Here is an 11878-nt window from a genome sequence, read left to right on the forward strand (position 1 = left end):
TCTGAGATTGGGAGTGGGGAGGGTGGGAGTGGAACTAGGGTCAGTGATGTTGAACTGGATAGACACATAGGGTTGTGTGTGATGGTTAGCACTTCATTGGAGATGACGGGGATAAGACTGTAGACTGTTGATCAGTGGTCTCCAGCAGGTCGATCGCAAATGAAATCAAATATGTTGGTCGCATTCACATATTTAGCAGATGTTATTGCGGGTGTAGCGAAATGCTTGTGTTCCTAGCTCCAACAGTACAGTAGTATCTAACAATTCACAATACACACAAATCTAAAAGTAAATGAATGGAATTAAGAAATGTATAAATATTAGGACAAGCTGTGTATAGAGTAAAATACAATACACTACCGTTCAAAAGTTTGGGGTCACTTAGAAATGTCCTTGTTTTTGAAAGAAAAGCAAAAAAAAAATGGCCATTAAAACTACATCAAATTGACTATTGTAGCTGGAAACTGAATATTTTTCATGGAATATCTACATGGGTGTATAGAGGCCCATTATCAGCAACCATCACTCCTGTGTTCCAATGGCACGTTGTGTTAGCTAATCCAAGTTTATCATTTTAAATAGCTAATTGATCATTAGAAAACTATTTTGCAATTATGTTAGCACAGCTGAAAACTGTTGTTCTGATTTAAAAAAGCAATAAAACTGGCCTTTTTTAGACTCGTTGCGTATCTGGAGCATCAGCATTTGTGGGTTTGATTACAGGCTCAAAATGGCCAGAAACAAAGACCTTTCTTCTGAAACTCGTCAGTCTATTCTTGTTCTGAGAAATGAAGACTATTCAATGTGAGATATTGCCAAGAAACTGAAGATCTCGTACAATGCTGTGTACTACTCCCTTCACAGAACAGTGCAAACTGACTCTAACCAGAATAGAAAGAGGAGTGGGAGGCCCCGGTGCACAACTGAGGACAAGTACATTAGTGTCTAGTTTGAGAAACAGACCCCTCACAAGTCCTCAACTGGCGGCTTTAATAAATAGTACCGCAAAACACCAGTCTCAACGTCAACAGTGAAGAGGCGACTCCAGGATGCTGGCCTTCTAGTTTTATTACTTCTTTAATCAGCACAACAGTTTTCAGCTGTGCTAACATAATTGCAAAAGGGTTTTCTAATGATCAATTAGCCTTTTCAAATTATAAATTGGATTAGCTAACACAACGTGTCATTTGGAACACAGGAGTGATGGTTGCTGATAATGGGCCTATGTAGATATTCCATAAAAAATCTGCTGTTTCCAGGCCTGTAGTCTACAATAGTAATTTACAAAATTAACATTGTCTACACTGTATTTCTGATCAATTTTATGTTTTTTTAATGGACAAAAAATGTGTTTTCTTTCAAAAACAAGGACATTTCTAAGTGGCCCCAAACTTTTGAACGGTAGTGTACATATGAAATGAGTAAAGCATAGTGTTCCATTATTAAAGTGGCCAGTGATTCCATGTCTATGTATATAGGGCAGCCACCTCTAAGGTGCAGAGTTGAGTAACTGGGTGGTAGCCGGCTAGTGATGGCTATTTATCAGTCTGATGGCGTTGATATAGAAGCTGTTTTTCAGTCTCTGTCTCTCGGCCCCAGATAGCGGGGTGAACAGGTTGTGGCAGATGTCCTTGATGATCTTTTTGGTCTTCCTGTGACATCGGGTGCTGTAGGTGTTCTGGGGGGCAGGCGGTGCAGTTGCTGTACCAGGTGGTGATACAGCCCGACAGGATGCTCTCAATTGTGCATCTGTAAAGGTCTGTGAGGGTCTTAGGGGCCAAGACAATATTTTTCAGCCTCCAGACGTTGAAGAGGCGCTGTTGCACCTTCACCACACTGTGTGAGTAGACCATTTCAGATTGTCAGTGATGTGTACGCCGAGGAACTTGAAGCTTTCCACCTTCTCCACTGCGGTCCTGTTGATGTGGATAGATGTATGCTCCCTCTGCTGTTTCCTGACGTCCACGATCAGCTCCTTCATTTTGTTTGATGTTGAGGGAGAGGTTATTTTCCTGGCACCACTCCACCAGGGCCCTCCCTGTAGGCTATCAGGCCTACTACTGTTGTGTCGTCTGCAAACTTGATCATTGAGTTGGAGGCGTCCGTGGCCACGTAGTCATTGGTGAGCAGGGAGTACAGGAGGGGGCTGAGCACGCACCCATGTGGGGCCCCTGTGCTGAGGATCAGCAAAGTGGAGGTATTGTTTCCTACCTTCACCACCTGGGGGCGGCCCATCAGGAAGTCCAGGACCCAGTTGCACAGGGCGGGGTTCAGACCTAGGGCCCCGAGTTTAATGATGAGCTTGAAAGGTACTATGGTGTTAAAAGATGAGCTATAGTCAATAAACAGCATTCTTACAAAGGTATTCCTCTTGTCCAGATGGGATAGGGCAGTGTGCAGTGCGATGGCGATTGCATCGTCTGTGGCTCTATTGTGGCGGTATGCAAATTCAAGTGGGTCTAGTATGTCAGGTAAGGTAGCGATGATATGATCGTTGACTAGTCTCTCAAAGCACTTCACTTCAGAAGTGAGTGTACGGGGCAATAGTAATTTAGTTCAGTTACATTTGCTTTCTTGGGTACAGGAACAATGGTGGACATCTTGAAGCAAGTGGGAACAATAGACTGGGATAGGGAGAGATTGAGTATGTATGTAAAAATACTCCAGCCAGCTGGTCTGCGCATACTCTGAGGACGCGGCTAGGGATGCGGTCTTTGCCGGCAGCCCTGCGAGGGTTAACGCACTTAAATGTCTAACTCATGTAGGCCAATGAGAACGAGAGCCCACAGTCCTTGGAAGCTGGCCGCATCGGTGTTATCCTCAAAGCAGGCAAAGAAGGTGTTCAGCTTGTCCGGGAACACGACGTTAGTGTCTGCGACGTGGCTGGTTTTCCCTTTTGTAATCCGTAATTGTCTGTAAACCCTGCCACATACGTCTCATGTCTGAGCTGTTAAATTGCGACTCCAATTTGTCTCTGTACTGACGTTTTGCCTGTTTGATTGCCTTACGGAGGGAATAACTACACTGTTTGTATTCTACCATATTCCCAGTCACCTTGCCATGGTTAAATGCGGTGGTTTTCGCTTTCAGTTTTGCGCGAATGCTGCCATCTATCCACGGTTTCTGGTTTGGGAAGGTTTTAATAGTCATAGGTGGGAATAACATCCCCTATACACTTCCTGATGAACTCAGTCACCGTGTCTGTGTATACGTCAATGTTATTCTCACAGGCTACCCAGAACATATCCCAGTCCGATTGTTTTGATCAATCTTGAAGCGTGGATTCTGATTGGTCAGACCAGCGTTGAATAGACCGTAGCACCGGAACTTCCTGTTTGAGTTTCTGCCAATAAAAAGGGAGGAGTGATCTGGTTTGCCTAAGGGGGGGCGGGGGAGGGCCTTGTAGGCATCCCAGGAGGGGGAGTAGCAGTGGTCGAAACGTTTTTCCAGCGCGAGTACTACAGTCAATGTGTTGATAGAACTTTGGTGACTATAACCGAAGAAAATTATCTTGGGAGGCAATACGGTCGGAATTTGATTGAGGTATTCTAGGTCGGGTGAGCAAAGGACTTGAGTTTCTGTACATTATCACAGTCACACCATGAGTAGTTAGTCATGAAACATACACCACCACCTTTCATCTTCCTGGAGAGTTCTTTATTCCTGTCTGCACGATGTACTGAGAACCCAGCTGGCTGTATGGACGGGACAGTATATCCGGAGAGAGCCATCATTCTGTGAAACAGAGTATGTTACAGTCCCTGATGTTTATCTGGAAGGAGATCCTCGCCCTTAGCTCGTCTGCTTTATTGTCCAGAGACTGAACATTAGCAAGTAGTATACTCGGAAATGGTGGATGGTGTGCTCGCCTCCTAAGTCGGACTAGAAGTCCACTTCGAATACCTCTTCTCCGCCGGCGGTGTCTTGGAGCAGCCTCTGAGATAAGTTCAACTGCCTCGGGGGGTTAAGAACAAAGAATCCAATTAGGGAAAGTCTTATTCCTGGTGGTAATGCTGGTGAGTTACCTCCACTCTGATATCCAAAGTTATTTCCGGCTGTATGTAGTAACACAAAAAACGTTATGGGCTAATAATGTAATAAATATCACACAAAAAAACTAAATACTGCAAAGTTGCTTAGGAGCTTGAAGCAGAGCTGCCATGTCTGTGATGACAGAAATACTTTCCCCAAAACCTTCTCAATTAACCCTTTCACACGTACCATCACACAGGTGTGAGCATTCTACAGTGATCCCTGAAGCGTACGATCACACCGGTGTGATTAGAACGCTTATTTAGAAGGCCATTTTCGAATGACGCAACAGTCAGCATTTGAGCTGGGCACACTGTTTTTTTAGAAACATTTTGCACAAACACAGTCCTTAAAGTTATGTCCAGAATGTGAGCAGTTTATTTTTGGATGCAATGTTCAGACATTCACAGAGGCATCGACAGCATAACACAATCATCCAAACCGGAAACATGTAGGCTACATTTGTCCTCGCTCTAACTGAGGAAAGATTGACTTAACACAAGCAGTCATGTTTGTATAACTCTCAGCTGGCATAAACTACAAAATGAATTAGCTAATAGAAATTACTATTTATAATTAATCACATCACAGGTGAGCTCACCATTGATCGAATTAATTGCGTAAAACACTCTCTAGAAATCGAAAGTAATCCGAAGATGGGTAGTTTCTGCATGCTGCCATGCTTTTTTTTCTCACAGAAACCAAAGATAAGTGAAGACAACATGAGTTTGGTCTGTTTATAGTATGCATGTTGAAGGGGGCGTGTCGTCTACCATCGTTCACATCCCACCATTCATTTCCAGAAGTTCTCAAAAAATGGGTGAACCCTTACTCACCTCATTTTGTTATAACATCTTTGGTCTGACAGACGATTACGTGAAACCCAGAATGCATTGTATGTCAACAAGCATGGCTCCATACACAGCTGGAATTAGCTTAGCTCATCATAATCAGTACAACCTTCAAAAAAGTATTTTACACACATAATATGTGCCCATTACAATCTATGCAAGAATCGGAATGCATGATTTGTCACCGGAAATTGAGAACGTGAATAAAACAGTAAAAATATAAATAATTACCACACAAAACATTTTCTGATAGTGATTTATCGATACAAGTGGTGCGTGCCGGCAGTCAATCACGTAACCTCTCACTCCCACTCTGAGCCATTCAGTGTTGTTGTTTATGTATGTAGCTAGTGAGCTAAGCTGTAGCATTAGCAATGTCTTTCAAAAGGAGACAACTCACAAATGCGTAAATTCTGGATATTCGTTTTAATTCTGGTGTTCTGTCAATATATTCCCTCCAAAAGGCACAGGTTTGGTGTAAAGTTCTTTGTCATGGGTGACGTGAAGCCAGGATTTGTCCAGGACATTATAGTTTACACAGGGTCCACCACTGACATCCAACATTATGAGGGGCTTGGGGTGTCCGGGGCCGTGGTGATGACCATACTGGCTCCTTATCTCAGCAAGGGACAGACTTTGTATGTGGACAATTGGTACAGCAGTCCCACACTCTTCCAGCATCTGCTCTCCAACAGCACAGGGGCCTGTGGCACAGTCAGGTTGAACAGGAAGGGGATGCCAGCATTCGGATGCAGGAAGATGCAGAGAGGGGAGGTAGAGTTCAAGGAGAACGGTCAACAGCTGGCAGTAAAGTGGCATGACAAACGAAACATCCATGTCCTCTCCACTGTCCATATAGCAACCATGTCGGCCACAGGGAAAAGAGAAATCCTCTCCGCTGTCCATATAGCAACCATGTCGACCACAGGGGAGAGAGAAAAATCAAACCAGACTGCGGGCTTGACTATAACCTCAAAACGGGGTCAGTGGATAAGGCGAACATGATAAACATCTTTGTGGAATGCATTCGGAAAACGACCAAGTGGTATAAGAATATATTTTTCTATCTGATCAACGCAGCCCTCAGTGGCCACATAGTTCACCGCCAACTAACAGGGGAGATGATTACTGAACAAGGTATTTTTTGTAATTGGACATACAGTTCACATGCAAATCACATACAGAAACTATTAACATAATAAGGCACTTAATTTGATAGAAAAGCAGCCTGGATTTGAACCAGGGTGTCTATAGTGACGCCTCTGAGATGCTGTGCCATAGACCGCTGTGCCACTTGGGAGTCATAAGGCCAGGGTAGCTTCAAAATACAACACAAGCTAATACTTCTCTGACGCAATTAGCATTGTTTTACAGAGCTAATAGAAGAATGTAGCTAGCTACCTAAGCACGATTGAATATAACACCATAAAGGTTATGAAATGAGTAATGTTACATCGTGTGTCTGCGGTTATAAGGAATATAGGGGCAGCAGGTAGCCTAGTGGTTAGAGTGTTGGACTAGTAACCGGAAGGTTGCAAGATCGAATCCCTGAGCTGACGAGGTAAAAATCTGTCGTTCTGCCCCTGAACAAGGCATGTAACCCACTGTGCCTAGGCCATTATTGAAAATAAGAATGTGTTCTTAACTGACTTGCCTAGTTAAATAAAGGTAAAAAAAAAAATACACAAATATATTATGCTCCATACATACAGTGAGCTACAGTAGAAATGACATATTATAACGTAATAAGGCACTTATTTTGATAGAAACGCACACATTTCCTAAGTTATTATTGGTAACGAAAGCAATGACTGTGAAGCGGGCAACAGACGGAAAATGTGAACAGGTGTGTGCAGATCCTGTTCTGACGGGACATGCGCAAATGTCTGCAGACTTGAACAGCACAAACAATTGCGAAGTGCTTGGGGAATTTTGTCCGGGTCAGAAATGTCTTAAAAATGATTTGTCCGCAAAAGTAAAAATGACTACTTTTATGTGAATGAATGAGGCGGAACACACCTCAATTCAAACTGTTCTTAGAAAATAAATAGAAATTGACAAGTTGAAAACAGCCTATAAATAAAAACAGGCTCCGTGCCTTGGTTTGATGGCAACGCAGATTAAATGTACTGTTGCGTAACAATCACATTCTGGAATGGAGAGAACGTTCTAACATCACGTGCATATAAACACTCACGCTGGGGAGACCGTTAGAGATATTTGGAACTCACACATGAAAAGGTTAAATGTTAACTGCTTACCTGATTTATTTAACACTTTTTTTGGTTACTACATGATTCCATACAGTATGTGTTATTTCATAGTTTTGATGTCTACACAATTATTCTACAATGTACAAAATAGTAAAAAGAAAGAAAAACCCTTCAACCAGCTTCACCTGGAATGCTTTTCCAACAGTCTTGAAGGAGTTCCCACATATGCTGAGCACTTGTTGGCTGATTTTCCTTCACTCTGCAGTCCTACTCATCCCAATCCATCTCAGTTGGGCTGAGGTTGTGTGATTGTGGAGGCCAGGTCATCTGATGCAGCATTCCATCACTCTCATTCTTGGTCAAATAGCCCTGACTCAGCCTGGAGGAGTGTTTAAATTCAGATGTGATTGAAGCATTGACATGGACTCAGAACATCTAATGATGTTGTTTCTCTATAAAGAATTGTAATTTCGAGAGTGGAAAAACTAAACAAATATCTAAAACCAGGAAAAAACTATTTGGGAAAATGTTAAACATTATTTAGTATTTAAAAAATCATGGATTTTATAGGGTCCCCCTTAGAGTTGTTTATTAACCATTGTTTTACCAGATATATTGACAGAAAATATAGTGCTCGCAACATGTTAATTTTTTTTTAAATTAGCTCTCATGCTAGAAAAGGTTAGAGACCCCTGCTGTAGATAATTGATTGTCTGTGAGGTAGCTAGCTGAGGTCACAGTGATGGCATGTATCGATTGTGGTTCAGGTGTCATGGTCACCTTCATAGCATCCAGCTCATGATAACCGGAGTGATGCGTCCATGCCAAGGGATGACATATTGATTTTGAAACTTTACTGCTATTTTGGGGGTGATAATAGGTTAATGAGGCTAGCTGTTCAGGGATGATTGTGGACTAGATGTAAGGGTGCTGACTGAAATGATCAATATGTTGGGAGCAGTGACATGGGGTTGTGGTCAGGTCACTGGCTATGGGGAGGATTAGGCCAGGCCAGGATACTGATGCTGAACAGCAGAGGGATCCAGCCTTTCACAGTGACAAATCAAATTATATTTGCTCACATACACATATCTAGCATATCTAACAATACATAACAATACACACACATCTAAAGTAAAATAATGCAATTAAGAAAGGACACGTGTGTGAGAATTTCTGGGGGGATGTTGCTTTTTAAAGCCCATTAGGTGATTTGTTTTTCCTTGTTTGGCCCTGGACCATGCCATTTGGCGGCCACACCCCTCCCCTTAGCAATGGGGAAGCTACAGATGTGAGTGTATGTGTGTGAACAGCTGCTGATTGTGATGATAAGTGTTTCCTCTGTTAACTTTTGGAGAGTTTACAGGCCTGTGTGCGCCTCATGCTGTGCTCCTGTTTCCACCGGTGGCACAGTCTGGGGGTGGGCTAGGGGTCCATGTGTGGGTGACTGGGCCACCGGTGGAAAAAGGAGCACGGCATGGTGCGCACACATACAGTCACATATTTGGGTATTATTTTAGACAATATTGCAGTATTACTTTTGCCCTAGTCGGCCAGTCCTGCACCAAAACTTCACATTGTCACTTTTCTGACATCCAGAGCAATCAGAATCATACGGAAAATGGTATCAACTGCAGTATGAGTAAATTTAGCTCTCAGTGTCAGAGAAGACTGAGGCTAGCTTATGAGTGATTGTCATTCCAGGGTTGTCCTTACCAACAGAAAATGTCTCACTGCATGCAATGTAAGGCCTGCAACATTCACTGCCCTACTCCATACACACAATGTTAATCAGTGTACACTGTTTGTGTGGAAATGCATGTCTGCATTATGGTTAATACAATATGCTAATGTTGCAGGATATAAATAACTGCTACCATGGTAAATAGTGCATTAGAGTGGACAGCTTCTCAGTATTGAAAGCCTTATCATCAATCAAGCTTTTGCTGTATTACTAATGATATTACCGCACTGGCGATTCTCAACAATCTCTCTAGCCATGCGTTAACGTTAGGCTATTGCTTGCATCAAATCTCAAAGGCCTTATTGTGTGTTGATTGGTGGTTTATGCTAACTGTGTAAAGGTTAGTTTGGGGCTCTCTCTAGTGTTCCTCCGGGTTTGTGAGGTCAGGCTGGAACAGAAGAGGTCTGTGCTGTCGTTTTACTCATTAAAGCGATTCTCTGAGGAGCTTTGAAGGACTTTCTCTTCCACAGCAGACATCAATGGAGCTTTTGTGTGGGACAGGGAATTAATTAACTCGATAGGAATGACAGTGTTCTAATCATCTGGCTGAGAGGATGGCTATTCTGGCCTGGAAATACGGGTCACAACTCACACTTCCTGTTTGTCTCTGAGTGGAGCCATGTGATTGGCAGGATGAGTCAACAGCACTACTGAGTCTGCTTTGGTAGTAGAACAGTCATCCTGGGTGAAGCCTCCACCAAGGTCAACACTACAGATGTACTGTCTCCATGGGGTTCCTCTGATAGAGTTCAGCCTTTGTTTGAGGGTTTGTCTTACGCATCGATTTTCCCTCACTAGAAGAAAGATGAGTTAGTTTGCACTGAGGGTGGAGGAGATGTGAATCACCGACCACAGTGACGTCGTACACAAGCTACATTGTACACAGAACACAATTTACAGAGGAGCAATCCCATTATGTCACATCTCCTGTAAGTCACAGCTGTGGCTACAGGGGAGAGGATATTGAAGAAGTGATTGAGAATATGACAATGGTGTGATTGAGACTATGGCACTGGTGCGTGTGAGTTATCGTCACATCTCTGATTTATCTCAGCTGTCATTGAAATGGCCGCTGTGGCAAGAGCATCTCCCAGCTTCTCCTCCCAGCTCCCTGGGCTATTTTTACCAGCAGCCATATTCTCATCAGCTCACTGGAGTGAGGAGGCTGTTGTTCCCATACTGAAGAGAAGGAACAAGCAGGAGAGATTGGTGATTGGTTCTCCCTCCACTTTTTAGGTAGAAGGAGCTGCTACCTCGTGGGCGGCCATCTTTGTTCAGACATCACAGTGCTTGTAGTAAAGCAACATTGTAGACAGATGGTATTGTTTTTCTGTTGATGAGATTTCTTGAAAATGTAATAAGTCTATTCTAATTCATCCACCATGACAAAAGCGTTACCTCAATCCTTGCTTGGTCAAGCAGAATATCTTTGGAGTAGCAGTAGGTAAACAGCATCTCTTTAGTAATGGAGAGGGAAAGATGGAACGAGAGAGGGAGCAGAAAGAGAGATAGTGAACAGGAGATGAGTTTGACTGGCTCTGTCATCAATTACCATGGCGGGGTTCCATAATCTCGTCACCAATGTATCATAGAGCCGTTTAACACTGACTTTACACCAGGTATTCCCATACACCAAATAAAAATGTGATATATTTTTTTTAAATATATATATATTTAAAAAATATATATAAATATAAATGAACTGTTTGAAAATGTGAAGATTTTTTTTTTAACCAAACATACATACAATATATATATTTTTATATTTATATATATATTTTTTTTTTATATATTTTTTTTTAATTTATTTTTTATATATATATATTTTATGTATGTTTGGTAAAAAAAAAAAATCTTCACATTTTCAAACAGTTCATTTATATTTTCCAACGGGGCTATACATTTGGGTGAGGTTTTTTCTCGCCTAAGGAGCCACTTCCAAAAATGAACCATCTAGTGTTCAGCGAAATAACAACACAATGTCAAATACAGGTAGCCTAGTCAAATAATTAACATCCAATCACGTTAACCGTTACTCTCTCGCGGGAATTCCACTAACGGTCCGTATGTAGCCAAACGTAGCTGCTGGTCATGTTGGTATCTGTGCTGATGGCGCAAAATAAGTGACAGGGAGACATGGTGGATTGGTAACGCGCTTGCAAGCAGTTTGACGTCACTTGGGTACACTGCAAATCGTGCTGTTAAGACACTGGTGCCCTTTGCAACCGCATACCTATGTGAGAGTGGATTCTCGGCCCTCACTAGCATTAAAACTAAATAGAGGCACAGACTGTGTGTGGGAAATGATTTAAGACTGAGACTCTCTCGAATACAACCCAACATTGCAGAGTTATGTGCATCCTTTCAAGCACACCCGTCTCATTAACCTGTGGTGAGTTATTCACCATTTTTGATGAACAAATAAGGTTTTATATGTAAGATGGTTAAATAGAGAAAAATTATTGATTATATTATTATTTGTGCCCTGGTCCTATAAGAGCTCTTTGTCACTTCCAACGAGCCGGGTTGTGACAAAAACTCTTTCTTATGTTTAAGAAATATATCTTATAGTGTGTGTGTGTGTGTGTGTGGCAGGCTTACAAGGATGGCAAAAAAACAACATTTGAGAGTGCGCTGACCCTGGTGCTAGAGGGGGTACGCAGCTGGAGGTTGAATGTTTGAAGGGGTACGGGACTATTAACATGAGAGCTGTCCACATCTATGATTACCAAACGCTCCCCCTAACACACACACACACACACACACACACACACACACACACACACACAGACACACAGTAGTGTTACTCAGACACAGGGTTCCCACAGCATATCCTGAATGCATAAATAAACAAGACTCATCTTTAAGTTGTCATCCAATTACGCGGTCATTGTCACTGATAAATGAATTATTTTGTCACCATGTGTGAATCATGAAACTGACTATGTTTAAAATGCTTTATCTTTGGGTTAATCTCACTTCAACTTCAGCCACAGTTTCTGTGTGGAAGGCTAAATCATTAACTTACGTTGTGTTAT

General features: G+C 42.3%; 1 protein-coding gene across 4 annotated transcripts in view; it reads left to right on the forward strand.

The window, feature by feature from the left end:
* LOC120065099 (membrane-associated guanylate kinase, WW and PDZ domain-containing protein 1-like) overlaps positions 1 to 11878 on the forward strand; it is a 200243-nt gene that overhangs the window by 142667 nt on the left and 45698 nt on the right. The window lies entirely within an intron of this gene.

Source organism: Salvelinus namaycush, chromosome 20 (assembly GCF_016432855.1).
Source record: "Salvelinus namaycush isolate Seneca chromosome 20, SaNama_1.0, whole genome shotgun sequence".
NCBI classification, from domain to species: Eukaryota; Metazoa; Chordata; class Actinopteri; order Salmoniformes; family Salmonidae; genus Salvelinus; species Salvelinus namaycush.